This window comes from Bos grunniens, chromosome 14 (assembly GCF_055505025.1).
Source record: "Bos grunniens cultivar Pamir isolate PY7600 chromosome 14, Bosgru_T2T1.0, whole genome shotgun sequence".
NCBI lineage: Eukaryota > Metazoa > Chordata > Mammalia > Artiodactyla > Bovidae > Bos > Bos grunniens.
The window spans coordinates 36905206-36930058 of NC_141178.1; positions in this window are offsets into that span (position 1 = coordinate 36905206).

Below are 24853 nucleotides of genomic sequence, written 5' to 3' on the forward strand. Positions count from 1 at the left end.
AGAGTTCACTTCCCTGAGGAAGAAAGGGGCCTTTTCTTAATATACCAAAGTGATGTTATAGAAAACAGTTTTGAATGTTAGAGCTAGGACTGGCCCTAAAGTCAAAGAAATTGTATATATATCTCAGCTCTACCACTTCGTAGTTCTGTGATTGGACAAAATTATATTCAACCACTCTGGGTCTATTTCCTTACCTGTAAATTGGGATGATAAAACTGTACCTATTTGATAAAGTTTATTGTAATGGTCAACTAAGATAAATATATATTCAGAACATAGTAGGTGCTTAATAAATGGAGGCAGTTGATTAGACTGACAATCTAAAGCATATCTACTAAGGAAAGCAACTTTGGCAAAAATGTAAAAATTCTCAAGTTCCCACATTCTCACTGACCTGTGTGCACCGATATTGGAAAATAATACATGGGTTAGCTACCTTTTGGTTTAATCTAGTTACAATTCTATAGCTATATAATAGGAGTGTTTATAATTGAATTACAAAGTTAGAGAAGCCTAAGGTTGGCATTCACAGCTGAAAAAATATCACACCACTGGGTCTAGATTTTGTATCTCTGCAATCATTTCCTAAGAAGCTTTCCAACGATATGATTTCCCATAGTTGTAGGCTTTGTTATATTTAAGGACCCTTTTGGGCTTGTTATCAGTTCTGGCAACTGCCCGCAAAAGTGACTACATGGTGAGGGGTGGGTTCAGTATGGAGGTTGGGGTTGTCTGATTCCAGGGGCAAAGATTCTTTGTAACAACAAAGTAGACATATGTCTTACCTGGAGTATAAGGTCTATGTGAGGAAGTAACCAGGGGTCCACAAACAGAGTGGGCTCACAAGCTGAAGAGTAATGATTCAATTAAAAAAAACAAAAACTCCTGTACAGGAAAGCTCCATGTTCATCACTGTCTTGTATGTAAAAGACTACAAGGCAAAGCTCTTTTGAACCAGTTTTTCTAACTTCTGTTGGCTTGAGAAACCTGGTATCTTACATGAAAATAATAAGATAAAGTGCTCAAGGAATAACAAGTAACTGCCATCATTTATTGAGAAATTATGTTCCTCCTACTTATAAAGAGTAGATACTCTTTATTTCCATTTTACAAATGAATTTTGTGAGGTTTAGTGGTATTAAATTATTTGCCCAAGGTTTAAGAACTAAGAACTTATTTTCAAGAATTCATCAGTTCAACAATTCTCTTCCATCCAAAAATATACACTAAGAATTGTTTAGTAATATCATTTGCCTTTTGTCCTAATAATTTCAAAAGACATTTTATCAGAGAAATATTTAGGAATACTTAAATATGAAAGAATCCAGTTTGAAAGGCATGAATATTTCTTAAGGTTTTCTATACAACACAACAATGGGTCAGGATACCTTCTAAAATCCATTTCCATGGCAAAAAAAAAGTTGTTGTTTTTTTTTTTTTTGATACTACAAAACCCAATATCTCTTAAAAGCACAATAAATTTACTAACGAAAGATACATATTCAATCCCAGAATAATGGGAAGTCTTCAACAAATTCAAGAGGAGGTAACACCTAAGAAAATGCAATATGATTCTTTCTAGAACTTAGCTTCCTTGAGGGTGTGAAATCTTGTCTTTCTATACTTCAAAGCACTAATCACGGCTTTAGTGCTGTGCCCTTCAATGAAATTTTATGGGATGAATAAGACTTATACATAACAGACATCTCCAAAAGTCTTGTTTCCATGTCTTTTTATGATTAAAGCATTTTTTTACAAAATAAACAAACCTGAAACAGAACAAGGATAAATGCTTCTCCAAACATAAAACATAGGCTAGTAAATTGAGGAAAATGAGGTTATGATTATTTGAAATTTTACTGCATTGAAAGATGGTGGCTCCCATTATTGACTAATGACCATTTAGCAAGATTTTATATAGGTTAGTTCCTTTCCCATGATGGTTATTCTCATTTTATTGGCAAAGAAATGGAGGCTGATAAGTATTAGAGTGCCCCAAAACATACTGCAAGTTAAATAAATAGGCAAGCTTTAAGTCGTTTTACTTAACCAAGTGCTGCTGCTGCTGCTAAGTCACTTCAGTTGTGTCCGACTCTGTGTGACCCCATAGACAGCAGCCCACCAGGCTCCCCCGTCCCTGGGATTTCTAGATCACCTCTAAACTTCATTCCTTTTGCTGCATTGTACTCTTTCCTGGTGGTAAAAAATCAGTCCTGAAGTTCAGGATAACTTCATTATACAGAGATTGAGCTTAGGTAAAGAACAACAGACTGGTTCCAAATAGGGAAAGGAGTATGTCAAGGCTGTATATTGTCACCCTACTATCTAACTTATATGCAGAGTACATCATGAGAAACAGTGGGCTGGATGAAGCATAAGCTGGAATCAAGATTGCTGGGAGAAATATCAATAACCTCAGATATGCAGATGACACCACCCTTATGGCAGAAAGCAAAGAAGAACTAAAGAGCCTCTTGATGAAAGTGAAAGAGGAGAGTGAAAAAGTTGGCTTAAAACTCAACATTCAGAAAACTAAGATCATGGCATTTGGTCCCATCACTTCATGACAAACAGATGGGGAAACAGTGGAAACAGTGAGGAATTTTATTTTTTGTGCCTCCAAAATCACTGCAGATGGTGACTGCAGCCATGAAATTAAAAGACGCTTACTCCTTGGAAGGAAAGTTATGACCAACCTAGACAGCATATTCAAAAGCAGAGACATTACTTTGCCAACAAATGTCTGTCTTGTCAAGGCTATGGTTTTTCCAGTAGTCATGTATGGATGTGAGAGTTGGACTGTGAAGAAAGCTGAGCACTGAAGAATTGATGCTTTTGAACTGTGGTGTTGGAGAAGACTCTTGAGAATCCCTTGGACTGCAAGGAGATCCAACCAATCCATCCTAAAGGAGATCAGTCCTGAGTGTTCACTGGAAGGACTGATGTTGAAGCTGAAACTCCAATACTTTGGCCACCTGATGGAAAGAACTGACTCCATGGAAAAGACCCTGATTCTGGGAAAGATTGAAGGTAGGAGGAGAAGGGGACGACAGAGGATAAGATGGTTGGATGGCATCACCGACTCAATGGACATGAGTTTCAGTAAACTCCGGGAGTTGGTGATGAACAGGGAGGCCTGGCGTGCTGCAGTCCCTGGGGTCGCAAAGAGTCGGACACAACTGAGTGACGAAACTGAACTGAACTGAAAGAACACTCCTCTAGAGGTATTTGGATCAGCAGCACTAGCCCACAGAGGAGCTTTTTAGAAATTCAGAATCTTGTAACCCACCCCCTCCTACATCATAATCTACTTTTAACATCAACTCTTGGTGATTTGTGTGTGGTATGAGCATGTTAGTCACTCAGTCGTGTCCGACTCTGTGCCACCCAGTGGACTGTAGCCCACCAGGCTCCTCTGTCCATGAGATTCTCCAGGCAAGAATACTGGAGTGGGGTACCATTTCCTATTCCAGGGGATCTTCCCAAGGCAGGGATCAAACCTGGGTCTCCTGTATTGCAAGCAGATTCTTTATAGTCTGAGCCATGAGAAAAGCAATGTGATTTGTGTATAGATTAGTGTTTATAAGCTCTGCCCCAGAAATGTGCGTGCGTGTGTGTGCGCGTGCACACACACACAGACACACACACACAGCATCTCACAAGGTGTTTATTTAGAGGATAAAACAAAGTTGTGCCTTTTCAAATAAACCTCTTTCCATTCTTGGTAGTGAAAAATATTTGGACTGTTTTGATTTCTGTCAGGAATATGGCAGAAGATCAAGAATGTGTGCTTTGAAATCATCCACTAATTTATTCTGCCAGATTGCTTTTATGTTATCAGTGCTGAGGAAATTAAGCCTCGCCGGGACAGTTTCTCACTGGAGGCACCGACGTTCACAATCTTTCCTGTGGAAGGGGAAGCAGATGGGCCTGGACGAAGATATTATGCATTCAACTAGCAAAGCAAGGATCTTTGATGAGCTGCCCTGGAGCAAAGTGGGAAGAGTTCTGTGTTAATTTTTTAATGTCTTTTTAATTAAAAGTGTCAAGCCAGAGTCCCTGAGTTTCACAAAGACAGCCGGATTCTTCTCTGTTATCATCCTTGAAATGAAAGCCAATTCAAAGAGCCGTTTGTTATGTTTTTGCTTTTTTTTTTGTTTGGTTTCCTTGTTTCCAGTTTTCCCTACTTTTGGTGCATTTCAAGGTGAAACCCAGCTAGCGTTATTTGTTAACTTTGTTCACTTTGCATTAAGGTCATCTTGGAACACAAAACAGATACCTACCTGTATCAGTCAACTGTGGCCACAGTAATACAGCATGCTGCTGCTGCTAAGTCACTTCAGTCGTGTCCAACTCTGTGCGACCCCATAGACGGCAGCCCACCAGGCTCCCCCGTCCCTGGGATTCTCTAGGCAAGAGCACTGGAGTGGGGTGCCATTGCCTTCTCCGGTAATACAGCATAATAACGCAAAACACACGTGGCATTCAACGATAAGCATTTGTTCCTCACGCCATGTTTATAGAAGTGGGGGTTTGACTCAATCAGAAGGAGCGAGATGAGGGCAGCTTCCTGCTGAGGTCCGTGGGTCTCTCATCTTCCTCCAGGGACCAGTAGACTGGGCATGCTCATCTCACAGAGATGCAGAGGTTAAGACTGCAAGCAGAACCATACAAGATTTCTTATTGCTTCATATCAGAACCAAACACTACTGTCTCCAACGCTTTGTGCTATTGACCAAAGCAGGCCACGTGGTGAAGCACAAAGTCAGATGGCAAGGAGATTTACCCTACTTCATTTAAGGGAAGAATTACAGAAGCACATAGTAAAAGGTGTGGATGGAGGAAGAGGTGAAGAACAGGGGCTTTTGCTTCCATTTATACCATCTACCACACTGCCTGTCTCATTTTCTTGAGATTTCTGAAATTCAGAGATTCCTAGCCTCACATTTCTATTAACAGTAGGCATTCTGATACAGGTATAAGGATATATATTTCATGATTTCTTTTTCATATGCTGAAAAGGGACCTACTTAATGCTGTGAACTCAATTTATTCCCAGTCCTTTGTTATGCTCATAGTCAATGTGACATTATAGAAAACCATGTCATACAAATTACAAAATCATTTCAGTAACCCAATATTATGGACTTTTTCCTTGCCTGATAATATAGCCTTTTTGAGATGATCAGATTACACTGGAGAGAATTGCTGAGTGTAAATAGTGGTGAATTATTCAAATACCCATCATTAATCTATTGAGAGATAACCTCAAGATAGAAAATTCAAGGAATTTTTCTATGTATTAAGAACATTAAAATCCTCCTTTTCAACAACTCTTTCAGATTATAGAATTTTTTTCTTTAATTTTCTGCTTAAAGTACCATATGAAGAAAATGTCTTCCACAGTTGACTTAAAAGTAAAGCTTAAAAGTAAAGCAGAATGGTTGTCTTAGGTGTTATGATTTGAGGTACCAATATTCCCTTCCTTTCCCAGTATCTAAAACATCACCTTAGAGTTACTCTTTGGGCTAAGATTTTATTGATTTTTCAGATATTTACCATCTGTGAGTGCCCAGGACCAGTGGATGAGACGGTTTCTTGGTGAAGAGCATGGCATCCCCAGAACATTTGGATGTGTAGTGATAGAGGATTGTAGGGCCAAGGAAGCTTCCTGTTCTTATGTGCCCAGTACCCTAAGCTAGTATTAAGGACTTAAGTCCTTTATATTGTAATTCAGGATAATATAATAGGATCCAAACCTACAGTGCAAGGTCTATATGGTAGCAGAGTATTCTTTATAAATTCAGGAACATAGTTACCTCTGAGGATTTGAAGAATGCTTGTATAAATTAATGGAAAATAATGCACACTCGTATGAAATTTTATGAGCATGAACCTCTTAAAATCCAATCATGAATTAAGAACCTAAAGATGACAATTTTTAGAGGTCCTTATGTCTCCTAAGTGAGTATGGTTTCAGTGTGTCTGCCCTCTGATGCCCTCTTGCAACACCTACCATCTTACTTGGGTTTCTCTTACCTTGGGCGTGGGGTATCTCTTCATGGCTGCTCCAGCAAAGTGCAGCCACTGCTCCTTACCTTGGACAAGGGGTATCTCCTCACCGCCACCCTTCCTGACCTTCAACGTGGGATAGCTCCTCTAGGGCCACAGCCTTGTCTAATTCAATGAAACTAAGCCATGCCTGTGGGGCAACCCAAGATGGGTGGGTCATGGTGGAGAGATCTGACAGAATGTGGTCCACTGGAGAAGGGAATGGCAAACCACTTCAGTATTCTTGCCTTGAGAACCCCATGAACAGTATGAAAAGGCAAAACAATAGGATACTGAAAGAGGAACTCCCCAGGTGAGTAGGTGCCCAATATTCTACTGGAGATCAGTGGAGAAATAACTCCAGAAAGAATGAAGGGATGGAGCCAAAGCAAAAAGAATACCCAGCTGTGGATGTGACTGGTGACAGAAGCAAGGTCCAATGCTGTAAAGAGCAATATTGCATAGGAACCTGGAATGTCAAGTCCATGAATCAAGGCAAATTGGAAGTGGTCAAACAAGAGATGGCAAGAGTGAATGTCGACATTCTAGGAATCAGCAAACTCAAATGGACTGGAATGGATGAATTTAACTCAGATGACCATTATATCTACTATTGCGGGCAGGAATCCCTCAGAAGAAATGGAGTAGCCATCATGGTCAACAAGAGTTTGTAATGCAGTACTTGGATGCAATCTCCGAAATGACAGAATGATCTCTGTTCATTTCCAAGGCAACCCATTCAATATCATGGTAATCCAAGTCTATGCCCCGACCAGTAACACTGAAGAAGCTGAAGTTGAACGGTTCTATGAAGACCTACAAGACCTTTTAGAATGAACACCCAAAAAAGATGGACATCTTTTTTTCATTATAGGGGACTGGAATGCAAAAGTAGCAAGTCAAGAAACACCTGGAGTAACAGGCAAATTTGGCCTTGGAATACGGAATGAAGCAGGGCAAAGACTAATAGAATTTTGCCAAGAAAATGCACTGGTCATAGCAAACACCCTCTTCCAACAACACAAGAGAAGACTCTACACATGGACATCACCAGATGGTCAACACCGAAATCAGATTGATTATATTCTTTGCAGCCAAAGATGGAGAAGCTCTATACAGTCAGCAAAAACAAGACCAGGAGCTGACTGTGGCTCAGATCATGAATTCCTTATTACCAAATTCAGACTTAAATTGTAGAAAGTAGGGAAAACCACTAGACCATTCAGGTATGACCTAAATCAAATCCCTTATGATTATACAGTGGAAGTGAGAAATAGATTTAAGGGCCTAGATCTGATAGATAGAGTGCCTGATGAACTATGGACTGAGGTTCGTGACATTGTACAGGAGACAGGGATCAAGACCATCCCCATGGAAAAGAAATGCAAAAAAGCAAAATGGCTGTCTGGGGAGGCCTTACAAATAGCTGTGAAAAGAAGAGAAGCAAAACGCAAAGGAGAAAAGGAAAGATATAAACATCTGAATGCAGAGTTCAAAGAATAGCAAGAAGAGATAAGAAAGCCTTCCTCAGCGATCAATGCAAAGAAATAGAGGAAAACAACAGAATGGGAAAGACTAAAGATCTCTTCAAGAAAATTAGAGATACCAAGGGAATATTTCATGCAAAGATGGGCTCGATAAAGGACAGAAATGGTATGGACCTAACAGAAGCAGAAGATATTAAGAAGAGGTGGCAAGAATACACAGAAGAACTGTACAAAAAAGATCTTCATAACCCAGATAATCACGATGGTGTGATCACTCATCTAGAGCCAGACATCCTGCAATGCGAAGTCAAGTGGGCCTTAGAAAGCATCACTATGAACAAAGCTAGTGGAGGTGATGGAATTCCAGTTGAGCTATTTCAAATCTTGAAAGATGATGCTGTGAAAGTGCTGCACTCAATATGCCAGCAAATTTGGAAAACTCAGCAGTGGCCACAGGACCGGAAAAGGTCAGTTTTCATTACAATCCCAAAGAAAGGCAATGCCAAAGAATGCTCAAACTACTGCACAATTGCACTCATCTCACACGCTAGTAAAATAATGCTCAAAATTCTCCAAGCCAGGTTTCAGCAATATGTGAACTGTGAACTTCCAGATGTTCAAGCTGGTTTTAGAAAAGACAGAGGAACCAGAGATCAAATTGCCAACATTCGCTGCATCATGAAAAAGCAAGAGAGTTCCAGAAAAACATCTATTTCTGCTTTATTGACTAGGCCAAAGCCTTTGACTGTGTGGATCACAATCAACTGTGGAAGATTCTGAAAGAGATGGGAATACCAGACTACCTGACCTGCCTCTTTAGAAATCTGTATGCAGGTCAGGAAGCAACAGTTAGAACTGGACATGGAACAACAGACTGGTTCCAAATAGGAAAAGGAGTACATCAAGGCTGTATATTGTCACCCTGCTTATTTAACTTATATGCAGAGTACATCATGAGAAACGCTGGACTGGAAGAAGCACAAGCTGGAATCAAGATTGTGGGGAGAAATATCAATAACTTCAGATATGCAGATGACACCACCCTTATGGCAGAAAGTGAAGAGGAACTCAAAAGCCTCTTGATGAAAGTGAAAGAGGAGAGTGAAAAAGTTGGCTTAAAGCTCAACATTCAGAAAACGAAGATCATGGCATCTGGTCCCATGACTTCATGGGAAATAGATGGGGAAACAGTGGAAACAGTGTCAGACTTTATTTTTCTGGGCGCCAAAATCACTGCAGATGGTGACTGCAGCCATGAAATTAAAAGACGCTTACTCCTTGGAAGGAAAGTTATGACCAACCTAGATAGCATATTGAAAAGCAGAGACATTACTTTGCCAACAAAGGTCCGTCTAGTCAAGGCTATGGTTTTTCCTGTGGTCATGTATGGATGAAAGAGTTGGATTGTGAAGAAGGCTGAGCGCTGAAGAATTGATGCTTTTGAACTGTAGTGTTGGAAAAGACTCTTGAGAGTCCCTTGGACTGCAAGGAGATCCAACCAGTCCATTCTGAAGGAGATCAGCCCTGGGATTTCTTTGGAAGGAATGATGCTAAAGCTGAAACTCCAGTACTTTGGCCACCTCATGCGAAGAGTTGACTCATTGGAAAAGACTGATGCTGGGAGGGATTGGGGGCAGAAGGAGAAGGGGATGACAGAGGATGAGATGGCTGGATGGCATCACCGACTTGATAGACGTGAGTCTGAGTGAACTCCGGGAGTTGGTGATGGACAGGGAGGCCTGGCGTGCTGTGATTCATGGGGTTGTGAAGAGTTGGACATGACTGAGTGACTGAATTGAACTGAACTTACGTCTCCTATGTATTTCTCTTTGAGCACAGAAAGCTACTCTCATTCCTGATGCCCATAAGGAAATAATCTATAGAGATGTGACTCAGTGCATTTATGAAGTCCAAGGGGATAAGAGTGACCAGATCCCGAGGCAAATAAGATAGGTAGGGAATTGATGTCTCAGTCATGCTGCTGGATATATTAAAGCAAGTCAGGCTTCAGTTTATGATTACAATACTGATACATAAATGGTATTGATTGGCACCTGGTCTTAGGAATACTTGTCTGCCTGAGTTATGTTTTAACGTCCTCCTAGCGGTGACACTTTGAATAGGTGGTTTAACATCATGCCTCCTTGATTTGGTTAAAGGACAAAGATGCTCATTGCAAGATGTGTCAAGACAAAGTGGATGTATGTCTGCAATTACCATCAGTATGATGAGCCCTTCAGGAATTTCTGGTTGCACGCACTAGTTAATAGATGAAAACAAAATGTGACCTAGAAGGATATGTGGTCAAGTGAAAATGCTGTGGTTTGGGGGTCAGAAAGACCTGGGTTTGATTTCAGCTTCATCAATTGTTAACTGTATGATCTTAGGTTGGTTATTCAATTACACTGAGCCTCAGACACTTCATCTGTAGATCTGGGCTGAGAGTACCTGTTTCTCAGTTCTGTTGTGATGGTGCATATAAAGCACTTAGCTTCAGGCTTGATACAAAGAAGATGTTCCATCTTTGTTCTCACCCTCCTTTAACATTCTAGATAAGTACTATCTAATAATAGATTGGTTCTTTAATTAGACTGAAGGGTGTGATGGGAGGGAGGGGGCATGGGTGTATCTATGGCTGATTCTTGTTGATGTATGACAGAAAACCACAAAATTCTGTAAAGTAATTATCCTTCAGTTTAAATTATATACATATTAGCATCCAGAAGATCTATATTGGATGGCCTCTGTACAAGAAGCATCCAATGGGGGAATACTGAGAATGTGAGATGCCAAGTAGCGGAAGCAGCAAGATTAAAGGAACTTGCGGTCAGCCTGAGGGGACCTCGCTAGTGATTTTTTTTCTCCAGGGCTAGTCCTGAGATTTTCCCATGTCTCCTCAAGATCTGCCTGTTCCCAGCCTTTAATCCCAACTGGATGCTTCCCATTGGTCCAGAAGGAATGAAGTTGCAACATGACTGATTTTCTCCCCATGTTTTCCACTTTTATCTGCAGAGAACAGCTGAGTAACCTTCACTTTGGAGGTGTTTTAGAGGTAGGAATATACCTGAAGGAAGGAATTTTATATTTTCCCAGATTTCTCAACATCAGCAGTATTGACAGTACGAGCTGGGTCATCATCTGTGATGGTCCTGTGCACCCAATGGGAGCCTGTTTAGCCGCATCACTGTTCTCTACCCACTAGATGCCAGTAGTGCCCCCCGTTCCTGATTTGCGACAACCAAGACTGTCCACAGACACTGGCAAATGTCCCCTGGGGAGAAAAATTGCCCCTGGTTGAGAACCACTGTTGCAGTCCTGCCTTTTCTCCTGTAAATGGCTGTTCCTCTCATGACACTTTCTTTTCTTTACACTTTTTGAGTTTTCTTTATTTGATCATGTTCTAGTTTTACCATAAATGTCTGGTTTTTTATGTTTAAATTAACCCATGGCTTCATATATAGATATTTTCATCTTTATTTATATTGCATAGATGTTTAACTAGAAACATAAAGGCAAGAAAATCCTGCTTAAATTGTCTTCAACTGGACTTTCAGTAAAGCAAGATCTTGAGCTAGAAAGGTATCTTCTTTTTTTGGTATATTATAGAGTTAAAACTTGAATCATTAAGGACATTTTTGATGCTCTATTTGCTAGAAATTTAAGAGATTAGACAATGACTTTTAGATTCTCCTGCTTCCTTTAATTTGACCTTGGACAAGCTAACTTTTGGCTTCTGAGAATGAGGACAGTCTCTGCAGAGGAATTATTGGTCTCTGAAAGGCACCTCCACGCTACTCCATGGAGACTGAGGATAACATTGTTTTTTGGATCATGCCTGAAAGAGCATTTCAGACAGGCATGAAAAGAGACAATGCATCTAGAAGATCTTGCACTATATCTAGAATGGTACTTGCTAATGAATATTGACTCTTTTATCAATATCATTATTTTTATCACCATCACTCCCCTGGTTAAACTCTAGTCCACTTTACAGATAAACTGTGTGAGTTTTTGTCAGCTTGTCTGCCTTTGTTTTCTTTATCTATTTGAGCAGTAAATTCCCACCTTACATTAGGTTATAATGGTGAATTTATTTTGAATAATTCAATTCATAATGCAAATGTAGAAGCTTTATGTGGTTCCATCCAGTTCATAAAGTTTATAGGAATACACTGAATAAACACTTGGAAATTAAATAGTCAAGACCCAAAAGGTACTTCTTATATCCTATCAATGGCCTTCAAGGATAGGCAGAAAATGTTAGCAGGAGCAGAGAGATAAAAACTAAAGAGTCATTATTGCTAATTGCTAAAATAGTCCTAGGTATTTCTGTGAACATCAGGGCAACAATAGTTTCTTTTAAAGCATCCCCAAGGGAACCTTATGGGTTATGGTAGCTGGCATCTCCTCCAAACCCATGTTTTGCTTCCTTAAAAGGGCTCTGTTTTCTTTAAAGCCCTGGATTACCCAGTTCAGTGTTGAGGCATTGTGCTGGAAAATTAGGGCATTGGATCAGAGGTGGTAGAACCAGGTGCTAAGAGGTTATTATAACTCCTCGTACTTAAATAGGATACAGTGGGAGTTGTGAGCCCCGAGGCATTACTGCTGAGTGATGGGACCTGTGAGGAAATCTGGATGTTGAAGTTCTTTCCTCTGGACTTAAGGGAGGAAGGAATTTGTGAGTGGGGAGAAGGGAAGCGGGTGGGGGATACACTAAACTTGTTAACATGTATTTCACCAGGACACAAAGAGAGTTTACCTGAAGCCACACATGTTGGCAGATGAGCAGTTTAGCCAGGGCAGTGTTGGTGATAAAAAATAATGGGCCTTCCCTGGCAGCCCAGCAGTTAAGACTTCACCTTCCAATGCAGGGGGTGTGGGTTCGATCACTGGTTGGGGAGCTTAGATCCCACATGCCTGGTGGCCAGAAAACCAAAAACATAAAACAGAACCAATTCAATTAAGACCTACAAAAATAATGATAATGGTAACATAGTTGGTATTGCTTAGCAAGTACCCTGCTAGACACAGTGCCAGGTACTCTACATACATTCTGTGATTTCAACCTCACAGCAGTCCTCTGAGGACAATGACTAACTTTAATCATGCAGATGAAGAAGCAGCAAAATGGGAGCCTGAAGAAATTGGTTCAAGTGGTAGAATTGCCCAGGGCTTTGAACCTCCTCTCTATTGTTTGTCTCAAGGTGTAGCACACTGTTCAAGTTGATCTAGAATCGGATGCAGGGAGGAGAGCCAAAGGATGAGAACAGCCAGGATCAACAGCAACAAACAGGTGTCATGGAAACGCTCACAGAGGTTTGGTAGCAAGTCCTTTCTGAAGAAACCCAAGGCTGTTCTGTGAGATCACATGGAGACTGCATATTCTCAAGACTAGCAGAATGGGCAAGAACATGTCCTCTTTTCCTGGAAACATGTCTAGTGGCCCTGACATGAATGGTTAATGGGAACATGTTTGTGAGAAATTCTTTGATTCACTTTGGAAAAATTATGCAAATTCATAGTGTAATAATCTGACTTGTACTACCCAGAGAGAGTTAACTGAAGAGGAAAATTAAATGATTATGGGCCTAAGTAGATGATTTATGAGTAAGGGCTGCACAAGTTCTAACAAAACAAAAACGCCTATAAAGGTTGATATGCAAGAAAAATGATGCCAGCTGGGACAAAGGCTTCTAGGTAAGATTAACAGGCTGAAATTGCAAAAATAATAATAATAATAATAATAATAATAATAATAATTGTTTTGTCCCTTATGACAAGTATCAAGACATTCAGATTAATGATATCCTGAATGCTTTTATAGAGGACCTTACACCCTCCAATGTTAGAGGGCCTGAAAACAAATATGGTAACATCCAAAACATTTGAAAGTAAGGAGGGTAGAAGTGGTGGGATATAATGATTAATGGTTTGGGGACCTTGCGAGATGAGGTCACTGCTAAGGTTAATGGCAAATATAGTTTGTGTGACTCTCCTGTTTAGACTTAGAATGTAGTAAAACATACATTAAGAGTTAAGATGCCTCTTTGAGACCATCTATGATTTATAGGCTCAGATGTTAGCAATATATAATCTTAGACAAATGAGGGTAGAATATTTCCGTAATACAAACTCTCATGAATGTTGGGCAATTCTGTACCATTGTTCAGAGAAAGCCTGAATGTGTAACTTCCTTCAGGGAAGCAGTAAAACAATACTAGACAGGAACTTGTGATCTGGGTTATTTTATAGCAAGTAGACAAGGTGCCCTATATGTCTTGAATAGTCTTTCTGCTGTACATGTGATTTGATAACACACAAAATTTGATAAAATTTACAGGGGGTTATTAAAAGGAGTACGTCAAGGCTGTATATTGTCACCCTGCTTATTTAACTTCTATGCAGAGTACATCATGAGAAATGCTGGGCTGGAAGAAGCACAAGCTGGAATCAAGATTGCCGGGAGAAATATCAATAACCTCAGATATGCAGATGACACCACCCTTATGGCAGAAAGTGAAGAGGAACTCAAAAGCCTCTTGATGAAGGTGAAAGATGAGAGTGAAAAAGTTGGCTTAAAACTCAACATTCAGAAAACGAAGATCATGGCATCTGGTCCCATGACTTCATGGGAAATAGATGGGGAAACAATGGAAACGGTGTCAGACTTATTTTTTGGGGCTCCAAAAAAATGCAGACGGTGACTGCAGCCATGAAATTAAAAGACGCTTACTCCTTGGAAGAAAAGTTATGACTAACCTAGATAGCATATTGAAAAGCAGAGACATTACTTTGCCAACAAAGGTCTGTCTAGTCAAGGCTGTGGTTTTTCCAGTGGTCATGTATGGATGTGAGAGTTGGACTGTGAAGAAAGCTGAGCACCGAAGAATTGATGCTTTTGAAGTGTGGTGTTGGAGAAGACTCTTGAGAGTCCCTTGGACTGCAAGGAGATCCAACCAGTCCATTCTGAAGGAGATCAGCCCTGGCATTTCTTTGGAAGGAATGATGCTAAAGCTGAAACTCCAGTACTTTGGCCACCTCATGCAAAGAGTTGACTCATTGGAAAAGACTCTGATGCTGGGAGGGATTGGGGGCAGGAGGAGAAGGGGACGACAGAGGATGAGATGGCTGAATGGCATCACCGACTCAATGGACGTGAGTCTGAGTGAACTCCGGGAGTTGATGATGGATCGGGAGGCCTGACGTGCTGCAATGCATGGGGTTGCAAAGAGTCGGACACGACTGAGCGACTGAACTGAACTGAACTGATTGACTTTAGAAAAGAAGTGAGCATTGAATATGGAAGCAGAAGTTTCTCACTGTAGCAAGATGAAAGAATGCTCATGAAATAAATTTAAAAAGTATCAGCTCTTTGGGTCAAGATCTGAGATGATTCATTGCAACAACTATCTATTGAGAAGTTACCTGTGCACAGCACTGTTCTAGGAACAGAAAAGGGAGCAAAATGAATACTGGTGCTCAGGGTCTGGTGAAAAGATACAAATCAGCATTAAAAGTTATCCTTGAATAAAAGGCAGACTAGTACAGAGTTATAAAAGGAAGGCCTACATGGGAGGGGGCTTCACTGGTGGCTCAGTGGTAAAGAATCTACCTGCCAATGCAGGAGCCCTGGGTTCGATCCCTGGGTCAGGAAGATCCCCTGGAGAAGGAAATGGCAATCCATCTCAGTATTCTTGCCTGAGAAATCCCATGCACAGAGGAGCATGGCAGACTGCAGTCCATGGGGTTGCCAAGATTCATACATGACTTAGCAACTAAACCACCACTACCATTGATGATGGGTGGAGGGAATAAGTAGAAATTCGTATGAAATGAGATAATTTACAGTTTTTCTTCAAATCCCTCAAGAGATGAGGAATAGGAAGCAAAAAAAGGATTTACAATGAAAAAATTTCCCCAATTAATTTGCAGGGTAAGCAGACCTAGTGTTTGTGATACAGAGGCAGGCTGGCACTAGGCAGGGAACTGTTCCAGATAATCTTATGTCTGTAAGACTGGATTGTGCCCATGGGCTTTTAAGAGTAGAGGTTTCCTGGAACCAGTTTTAAGTTATGCTGTTACAGTCTGTTTTCTGCTCTATTACATTGTGAGTGAGTGAGTGAAGTCGTTCAGTCGTGTCCGACTCTTTGCGACCCCATAGACTGTAGTCTACCAGGCTCCTCCGTCCATGGGATTTTCCAGGCAAGAATACTGGAGTGGGGTGCCATTGCTTTCTCCAGAAGATCTTCCCGACCCAGAGATTGAACCCAGGTCTCCCGCATTGTAGGTAGACGCTTTACCGTCTGAGCCACCAGGGAAGTCCCTTCTATTACATTGTAGTCTAAAGTAATTATTGGGTATAGTTGTGAAATGAGTTGGAAAGACTAGGGTCTCCTTTGCATAGCAGGAGTAGTTTTGGCTCCTGGAAACTTCCAAGCCAAATAGAACACACAATTACTGAACCCACCTTATCCCATGTTCAATATATAAGGGTCTTCCCTCCTTAAATGTCATAATTGCTTAAGCTAGGTTCATGGCTTTTATACACTTCTCCAAGGGGCACATAGCTCCAAAAGATTAAGAATCACCTAAGTGTATACTACATATTTTGTGCTTTTTTTACTGTATTAATATTTTAAAATAACTATTATACTGTACTTCTTTTCACCACGTTGTTGTTATGGTTTAGTCTCTAAGTCATGTCTGGCTCTTTGCGACCCCATAAACTGTAACATGCCAGGCTCCTCTGTCCATGGAATTTCCCAGGCGAGAATACTTGAGTGGGTTGCCATTTCTTTCTCCAGGGGATCTTCCCATCCCAGGGATCAAATCTGAGTCTCCTGCATTGGCAGGCAGATTCTTTACCACCTTGCCACCCGGGAAGCCTTCCTGCTCAGTCGCTCAGTCGTGTCCCACTCTTTGCAGCCCTATGAACTGTAGCCCACCAGGATCCTCTGTTCATGGGATTTCCCAGGCAAACATACTAGAGTGGGTTGCCATTTCCTCCTCCAGGGAATCTTCCTGACTCAGGAATCAAACCCACGCTCCTGCATTGGCAGGCTGATTCTTTACCATTGAGCCACCTGGGAAGCTCCTTTCCACTGTGAACCATCTCAATTCTCTTTGGCACAAGGGTTGTAGATGATGAATGAAAGTGGACAAATAGTGCTGAATGATGATTATTTAATTGACTTAAAATTAAATGTGAATTCCTCAAAATTTAAACAGGAATAATTATATGACCCAGAAATTCCACATATATATATATATATATATATATATATATATATCTCCAAGAGAATTGAAAGCATGTGTTTAAACAAAAACCAGTACAAAAATGTTATAGCAGCATTATGCATGCTACCTCAGAAGTGAAGATAATATAAATTTCCATCAGGGGCTGACCAGATAAACAAAATGTGATATATACATACAGTAAAATATGATTTAGCCTTAAAATGAACTGAGTAGGTACATGCTACAGTATAGATGAACCTAGAAAATATTATTCTAAGTCAGATGTAGAAGGTCATTAGTGTTCACTTACATTTATGCAAAATGTCCAGAGTGGGCAAATCCCTGGACAAAAGGTAGATTAATGGTTGCTAGATGCTGGAGAAAGGAGGGATATTGTCCTGTTACAAGGAATGGGGTTTCTTTGGAGGGGAGGAGGGAGTGATGGAAATGTTCTAGAATTAGAAGTAACAGTTGCACAATAAAAACTACTCAAGTGTGCATTTTTAAATGGTAAATTTTTGTTAAGTGAATTATATCTCAATAAAAATGAATGTGCTAAGTCAAAAAATAAAACTAAATTAAAAACCTGCATCTATGGTGGTATTCCATGAAGCCCATGCATGTGTATGCGTGCTAAATCGCTTCAGTCGTGTCTCTTTGCGACGCCATGGACTGTAGTCTGCCAAGCTCCTCTGTCCATGGGATTCTCCAGGCAGGAATACTGGAGTGGGTTGCCATGACCTCCTCCAAGGGATCTTGCTGACCCAGGATTCGAACCCACCTCTCTTTCACCTCCTGTATTGGGAGGCGAGTTCTTTACCACTAGCGCCACCGGGAAGCCCTCCAAGAAGCAAAGTATCTCCCGTTTTCTCTCTGGAAGGGGCATGACCCCATCCATGCTTTCCCAGCTACTGCTTGAGCGTCTGGCTTCCCTCCAGCCTGCATCTAGGGCTGAATGGGATCCTCCCCTTTGGGGTGCTAAAGAGCCCTTGTCACACTGTCAACTACTGGGAGTCACTAAAAAAAACAAAGACAGCTTAGGCATTCATAGAGGTTTGAGAGACAATCAGGAGCTTGGCTGGGCCGATTGAAGAGGTTCATCTACGTAGAACCAGTCTGTTAAGGCTGGGAGAAACAGCTGTTTTATCTGATGCACAGAAACAAACACATTTAGTCCTGGGTTTCTTTCCGCTTAAACTCTCAGGAATTTAACCACCCTATTAAGACCACGGGAGTTGGAAACAGAAATCTTTTCATGTTATCAGTATCATCTGGGGATGCATTCTCAGTACTGATTTATACAGATGAGCAAGGGACACCAACAAATCAGAAATATTCCAACATGCTTCCATTGGGGGTGCAGCTGTAAACCAACCAAGCCACACTCCTGCCTCAGACCTCTTAACTCTAGTAATATAGGAGCCAGATCTGTTCCATCTGGAGATTTGCTGTATTGTGCATTTCGGTCCTGGCCACATAAGAGATAATCAGTTAACACTGGTCAGATGAATATATGAACCGATCAGGATGAGAAAGGGGCTCTGTGATTCATGATTCATTGCAGCTTTTAAAATGTACAATGCCAACTTAATCATCTTCTTCATCTCTAATCAAGGCCTTTTAAAATTTACTCTTAATTTTCTTCAGTAATGTGATAAAGGGTTAGCAGGAAAAACAAAACAGAACTGGAGTGAATAAGTATGAATTTCTCTCCCTTCTAGCACAGAATAGTATTCCTCTGGCATTCCCAATAGATTAAAGTCTTCTTTGAGGAAATGAGGAAGGCAAGATAATTTAACTTTAATTTGGTCAGTGGTGGCTTTGCCAGATGAAGACATAGGCATTTGGTTCCTTAACCAGTTGTTGAACAGCCACTGACATACTGTTAATTCATTCTTATTTCAAACAGGTGTTTCATATTTCTTTTAGAGGCAATCTCAATAAGAGACACAGATGAGGTACAGAAAATGTTTATCTTGCTGATTGAAGTATGGTCTTTAAACACTAAACTGATGTTTTTCTGAATCTGTAATGTTCTTCTTGAAAGCTCTATGTTGTTAAACTTCCACAAAGAAAAATACTGTCAACTTTTATGATGTCTGTCTTCTTAATTCTCTTAAACTGTGTGAAATTGCATTTTCTGCTATTAATCTGAGTGTTTATTTTTAAGATGTAATTTCAATTTTTTAAAATAATATGTTATAATTCTACTTCTTGACTTATCAAATTTAGATGCTACCTGTTGATGCCCTTGGGCTTCTCAGGTAGCACAAATGGTGAAGAACCCACCTGCCAATGCAGGAGACATAAGAGATGCAGGTTTGATCCCTGGATCAGGAAGATCCCCTGGAGGAGGAAAAGACAACCTGTTCCAGTATTTTTGCCTAGAAGATTCCATGGTCAGAGGAGCCTGGAGGCTACGGTCCATAGGGTCTTAAAGACATGCCTGGAGTGACTTGGCACACATGCATTGATTCCCTCCTGTGAAAGATGAGAATGTAAATTCAGGTAGTACTTGGATTTAAATTGTAGCTAAGTGCAGCATTTTAAAACACATAGCTGACTATAAAAGCTTTCTTTAGCTTTATTGCTATTTTTCTGGTTATAGAAGTCATACATGCTATAGTAAACACTTTGGTTTCCTGCCCAGAGCTCTTTTATTGGATCATTGCATCTATCCTCCAGCTGCTGTGAGTGCTGGCTGCTAATGACCGATGCCCTGAGCATGTGGTTGTCCTCACTCCCAACACTCTGGGGGGCTTCCATGCAGTGACTGAGATTGCTCAGACCAAGGGACCAGCTGTATGGGAAAGTAGGTGTGACTATGGATACATAACCATGAGATCTCTGGTCCTACCTTATAACTCAGAATCCTGCTGCTCGCCTGACTGAATGGTATGTAGACAACTGAAGCAGCAGTTGATCTGCAAGCATGGAGAAAACACCATCCTTTCAGTAAATATATTAAAGTAATGGATTTCCCAACTCAGAGATCAAACCCACATCTTCTGCATTGCAGTCAGATTCTTTACAGCTGAGCCACTAGGGAAGTCCCGTATTCTCTGTATGTATATTCAATCATTGAATCAATTCTCTGTTTGTCCTGATAATTAGATGTTAAGTGCTATGATAAAAAGTATTTGTACATACATCTTTGCACGCATCCAATTATTTTCATGGGATGCATTTTTAGAAGTGCAGCTATTAGGTTAAAGTACATAATTTAAGGATTTTACTTCTTTCTGACAAATGCCCTTCAGTGAGCTTTGTATGAGACTGACAGTTTTCCCACAGCTTTGCTGGCACATGGACAATGACATTTTAGTGTTCAATAAACCTATAGATTGATAAAAACTCTGTCTTTATTTAGACAGTGTCTGAAGAACTATGGATGGAGGTTTGTGATATTATACAGGCGGCAGTGATCAAGACCATCCCCAAGAAAAAGAAATGCAAAAAGCCAAAGTGGTTGTCTGACGAGGCCTTACAAAGAGCTGAGAAAAGAAAAGATGCAAAAGGCAAAGGAGAAAAGGAAAGAGATACCCATTTGAATGCAGAGTTCAAAAGAATAGCAAGGAGAGATAAGAAAGTCTTCCTCAGAGATCAATGCAAAGAAATAGAGGGAAACAATAGAATGGGAAAGACTAGAGATCTCTTCAAGAAAATTAGAGATACCAAGGGAATATTTCATGCAAAGGTGGGCTCAATAAAGGACAGAAATGGTATGAACCTAACAAAAGCAGAAGATATTAAGAAGAGGTGGCAAGAATACACAGAAGAACTGTACAAAAAAGATCTTCATGACCCAGATCACCACAATGGTGTGATTACTGGACTAGAGCCAGACATCCTGGAGTGCGAAGTCAAGTGGGCCTTAGGAAGCATCACTACGACAAAGCTAGTGGAGGTGATGGAATTCCAGTTGAGCTATTTCAAATCCTAAAAGATGATGCTGTGAAAGTGCTGCACTCAATATGCCAGAAAAATCTAGAAAACTCGCCAGTGGCCACAGGGCTGGAAAAGGTCAGTTTTCATTCCAATCCCAAAGAAAGGCAATGCCAAAGAATGCTCAAACTACCAACAATTGCACTTATTTCACAGGCTAGCAAAGTAATGCTCAAAATTCTCCAAGCCAGGCTTCAATAGTATGTGAACCGTGAACTTCCAGATGTTCAAACCCGTTTTAGAAAAGGCAGAGGAGCCAGAGATAAAATTGCCAGCATCTGCTGGATCATCGAAAAAGCAAGAGAGTTCCAGAAAAACATCTACTTCTGCTTTATGACTATGCCAAAGCCTTTGACTGTGTGGATCACAACAAACCGTGGAAAATTCTTAAAGAGGTGGGAATACCAGACCACCTGACCTGCCTCCTGAGAAATCTGTAAGCAGGTCAAGAAGCAACAGTTAAACTGGACATGGAACAACAGACTGTTTCCAAACTGGGAAAGGAGTACATCAAGGCTGTATATTGTCACCCTGCTTATTTAACCTCTATGCAGAGTACATCTTGAGAAATGCTGGGCTGAATGAAGCACAAGCTGGAATCAAGATTGCTGGGAGAATTACCAATAACCTCAGATATGCAAATGATACCACCCTTATGGCAGAAAGCAAAGAAGAACTAAAAAGCCTCTTGATGAAAGTGAAAGAGGAGAGTGAAAAAGTTGGCTTAAAACTCAACATTCAGAAAACTAAAATCATGGCATCCTGTCCCATCACTTCATGGCAAATAGATGGGGAAACAATGGAAACAGTGAGAGACTATTTTGGGGGGCCCCAAAATCACTGCAGATGGTGACTGCAGCCATGAAATTAAAAGATGCTTGCTCCTTGGAAGAAAAACTATGACCAACCTAGACAGCATATTAAAAAGCAGAGACATTACTTTGCCAGCACCGGTCCATCTAGTCAAGGCTATGGTTTTTCCAGTAGTCATGTATGGATGTGAGAGTTGGACTAGAAAGAAAGCTGAGGGCCAAAGAATTGATGCTTTTGAACTGTGGTGTTGGAGAAGACTCTTGAGAGTCCCTTGGACAGCAAGGAGATCCAACCAGTCCATCCTAAAGGAAATCGATCCTGAATATTCATTGGAAGGACTGATGCTGAAGCTGAAACTCCAATACTTTGGCCACCTGACATGAAGAGCGGACTCGTTTGAAAAGATCCTGATGCTGGGAAAGATTGAAGGCAGGACGATAAGAGGCTGAGAGAGGATGAGATGGTTGAATGGCATCACAGACGCAATGACTTGAGTTTGAGTAAGCTCCGGGAGTTGATGATGGACAGGGAAGCCAGGTGTGCTGTAGTCCATGAGGTCGCAAAGAGTTGGAGATGACTGAGTGACTGATCTGAACTGAACTGAACTGAAACCTATAGTTAGAACTGATAATTTAGAGTGAAAATTTTTAAATGATCAACTGAATAGTCTTTTAAAATTATTAATCAGTATTTGAAATGAATGCTTAAAATATAAAAATATTAAAACTATTAAGTGCTTACAGGTTTAGTGCTTGAAATAACTTAATTGAATTTTTATAACCTAAGGAGGTACATTTTTTTTTATTATTATTATCCAGTAAAACAGGGAACAGATCATCTATGAAACAGACTAACCTGCTTTTATTTATACAACTAGTTAAGGACCGTTTGGTCTGCCTGACCCCTAACATCTGATTTTTCTACATGGCCCTCTATCTCTCACAGGTTATCTTAAAACTCGAAATATTATAGTATAAAAATAAAGTCAAGGGACTTCCCTGTTGGTTCCAGGGCTGACTCTGTGCTCCCAGTGCAAGGGGGCCAGGTTTGATCTCTGGTTAGGGAACCAGATCCCACATGCTGCAACTAAGACCCAGTGCAGCCAAATAAATATAAAAATAAAGTCAACAAAGAGAAAGATCTGATGAATGTTAATTAAGAGGCTGATAATATCTGAACTATTAATGGAAAGCATCCCTATGCCTTTCCCATGTGACCTGTTAAACCTTTCTCTGTGTTGCCTGTTACCCTTTTCCATAAAGGTAATCATTGCTTTAGCAGATGCTCACCGTCAAGAATAAAAATGCAGACCCTAAGAAGGTAAAATCAAAAGGATATCATTCCTAATGTGACTTTAGCCCAGAGCGGCAGAGATTTCTTTTGCTTTCCCTTTTCTTTTTTTTTCCCCGCCCCAGTGGGAATTAAAAGGGGTTTGCTGGTAGGTCTTTCCAAGAAGTTTGGAAGAGTAGGAGACCATTCTCTCTCCCTCTCTCTCTCTCTTTTTTTCCTACTGGAGTTTGCTGAGTTGCAGTTGGTTGTATTTGCTGAGGCTGAGACAGGAGTGAGCAGCAGGAGTAGTGACAGAGTGGCATGCCACCTCCAGGCAGGAAAAGGGCAGAAGTTGTCCTCTGTTACTGTGGCCTGCACATGCCAGGGAAGAAATCCAGATGAGGGAGCTGAAAATTGATAACTAAATTGACTGCACACTGTCAGCAAAGCACAAAGCATGGGAGCTGTGGGGACTAGACAACCCTAGCAGTGGAGCAACCAAGACGGGGGTCTACTCTATTGGGGAAAAGGGTCAGTCTACATGAAATTCAAAGAATCTATAGCATCAGTGTCAGTATTTCTGAGACACTCATCTAAGTTGCTTTTTTTTCTTGTCCTGCTCCAGCCAGTCAGATGGGAGAGGGTGAAGAACTGCCCTGTTAGCCGACTTAGAGCCTTGCCACTTTTCTAAATTGACTGATAAATCACTTGATGGCACCCAATTTGCTGAAGCAATGTGGATGTAGTTGCAGTAATAAGGTGTGGAGTGGGTGCAGTAAAGTGGAACATGCCCCAAAACAAATTATTTCATTTATAGAGATAGTTTTACTACTAAGCATCAGGTCTTCTCTATCCCCCTAATTTTTAAATATTTGATCGGTTCCAGGTGGAATGGTAACATCTCAATACAAAATTTAGCAAAAGTGAAGTAATTTCATGTTATTTTATGTGGGATGTTCAAGTAGAGGATGGGGGGTAAGGCAATTGAAGATATGAGTCAAAGCTTGTTTAGGCCACGTGAATTTTCTTTGAAAATTGGCTGTATGATTCAAATGCTCACATGATAATGTTCTTTTTGCAACAGTTTTAGTCAGTGTAACAATTGCTGTATTGTAATAGATGCTTTGCGGGGAATAACAGCAACCCCAGGTCTTATAGCTGGAATTGACCCCAGATCTTATAGCTGGTATTGAGACAGAATTTTATTGACCCATCACCTAAAACCATAACTTTACCCACAATCCAATATTTGAAAAGAGACGGGAAGTTTCATAACCTTCCACTCCACAGCACACTCAACATTTGATTCTATTCATAGATGAGGTAGAGAAATAGAGAGGAAGAGGTGCTATTTATGGAATCCTAACAAGGAAAGGATTCCTGCCTGAAGAGAGACAATTTGGTTTAGCAAATTTACAGACAAGTTTGAACATGTAATAGTCTGGGTCATCTAAAGACTATGGGATTCATCCAATTCACATGATAAGTTATGGGAAAGCATATTTGTTCACATGCATTTTTACAGATATGATTGACTATAACATTTGGATATGAGAGTTGTTCATTTTCTTTAGTTGAATTATATTTAGGCCTAAATTCTTATTCATCAAGGCAAAAAGAGAGTCCATCTCATTATTTTGGAGAAAAGGAGGAACAAGTGAGAGATAGATGGAGAGTATTTTTTATCTTTGGATGATACAATAATCCAAAAGAAGTACAGCTAGCTGAGGAATGGGTTAGGGTCTGGTCTTTATTTCAGGAGGCCCTTATTTCCCCTGATATAAGGAGAAATCAACATTGCTGACCTTCTACACAGCAGGCAGAATGAAGCAAATACTATTCTCTTGATATTTAAGGGACTTAATATCCCAGTGAGGAAAATGAGACTCAAACATGCGACTAGATAATGTAAAAGTAACTAATTGAACAACTCAATATATAAGGGCTTTGAGAGTGCAAAAAAGTAATTGCCTTCTAGATGAGTTGGTTAGATTGGACTGGGCAAGATAGGTCTGTGGCATGAAGTAAAGGTTAATGTGAGGTTTTTGAAA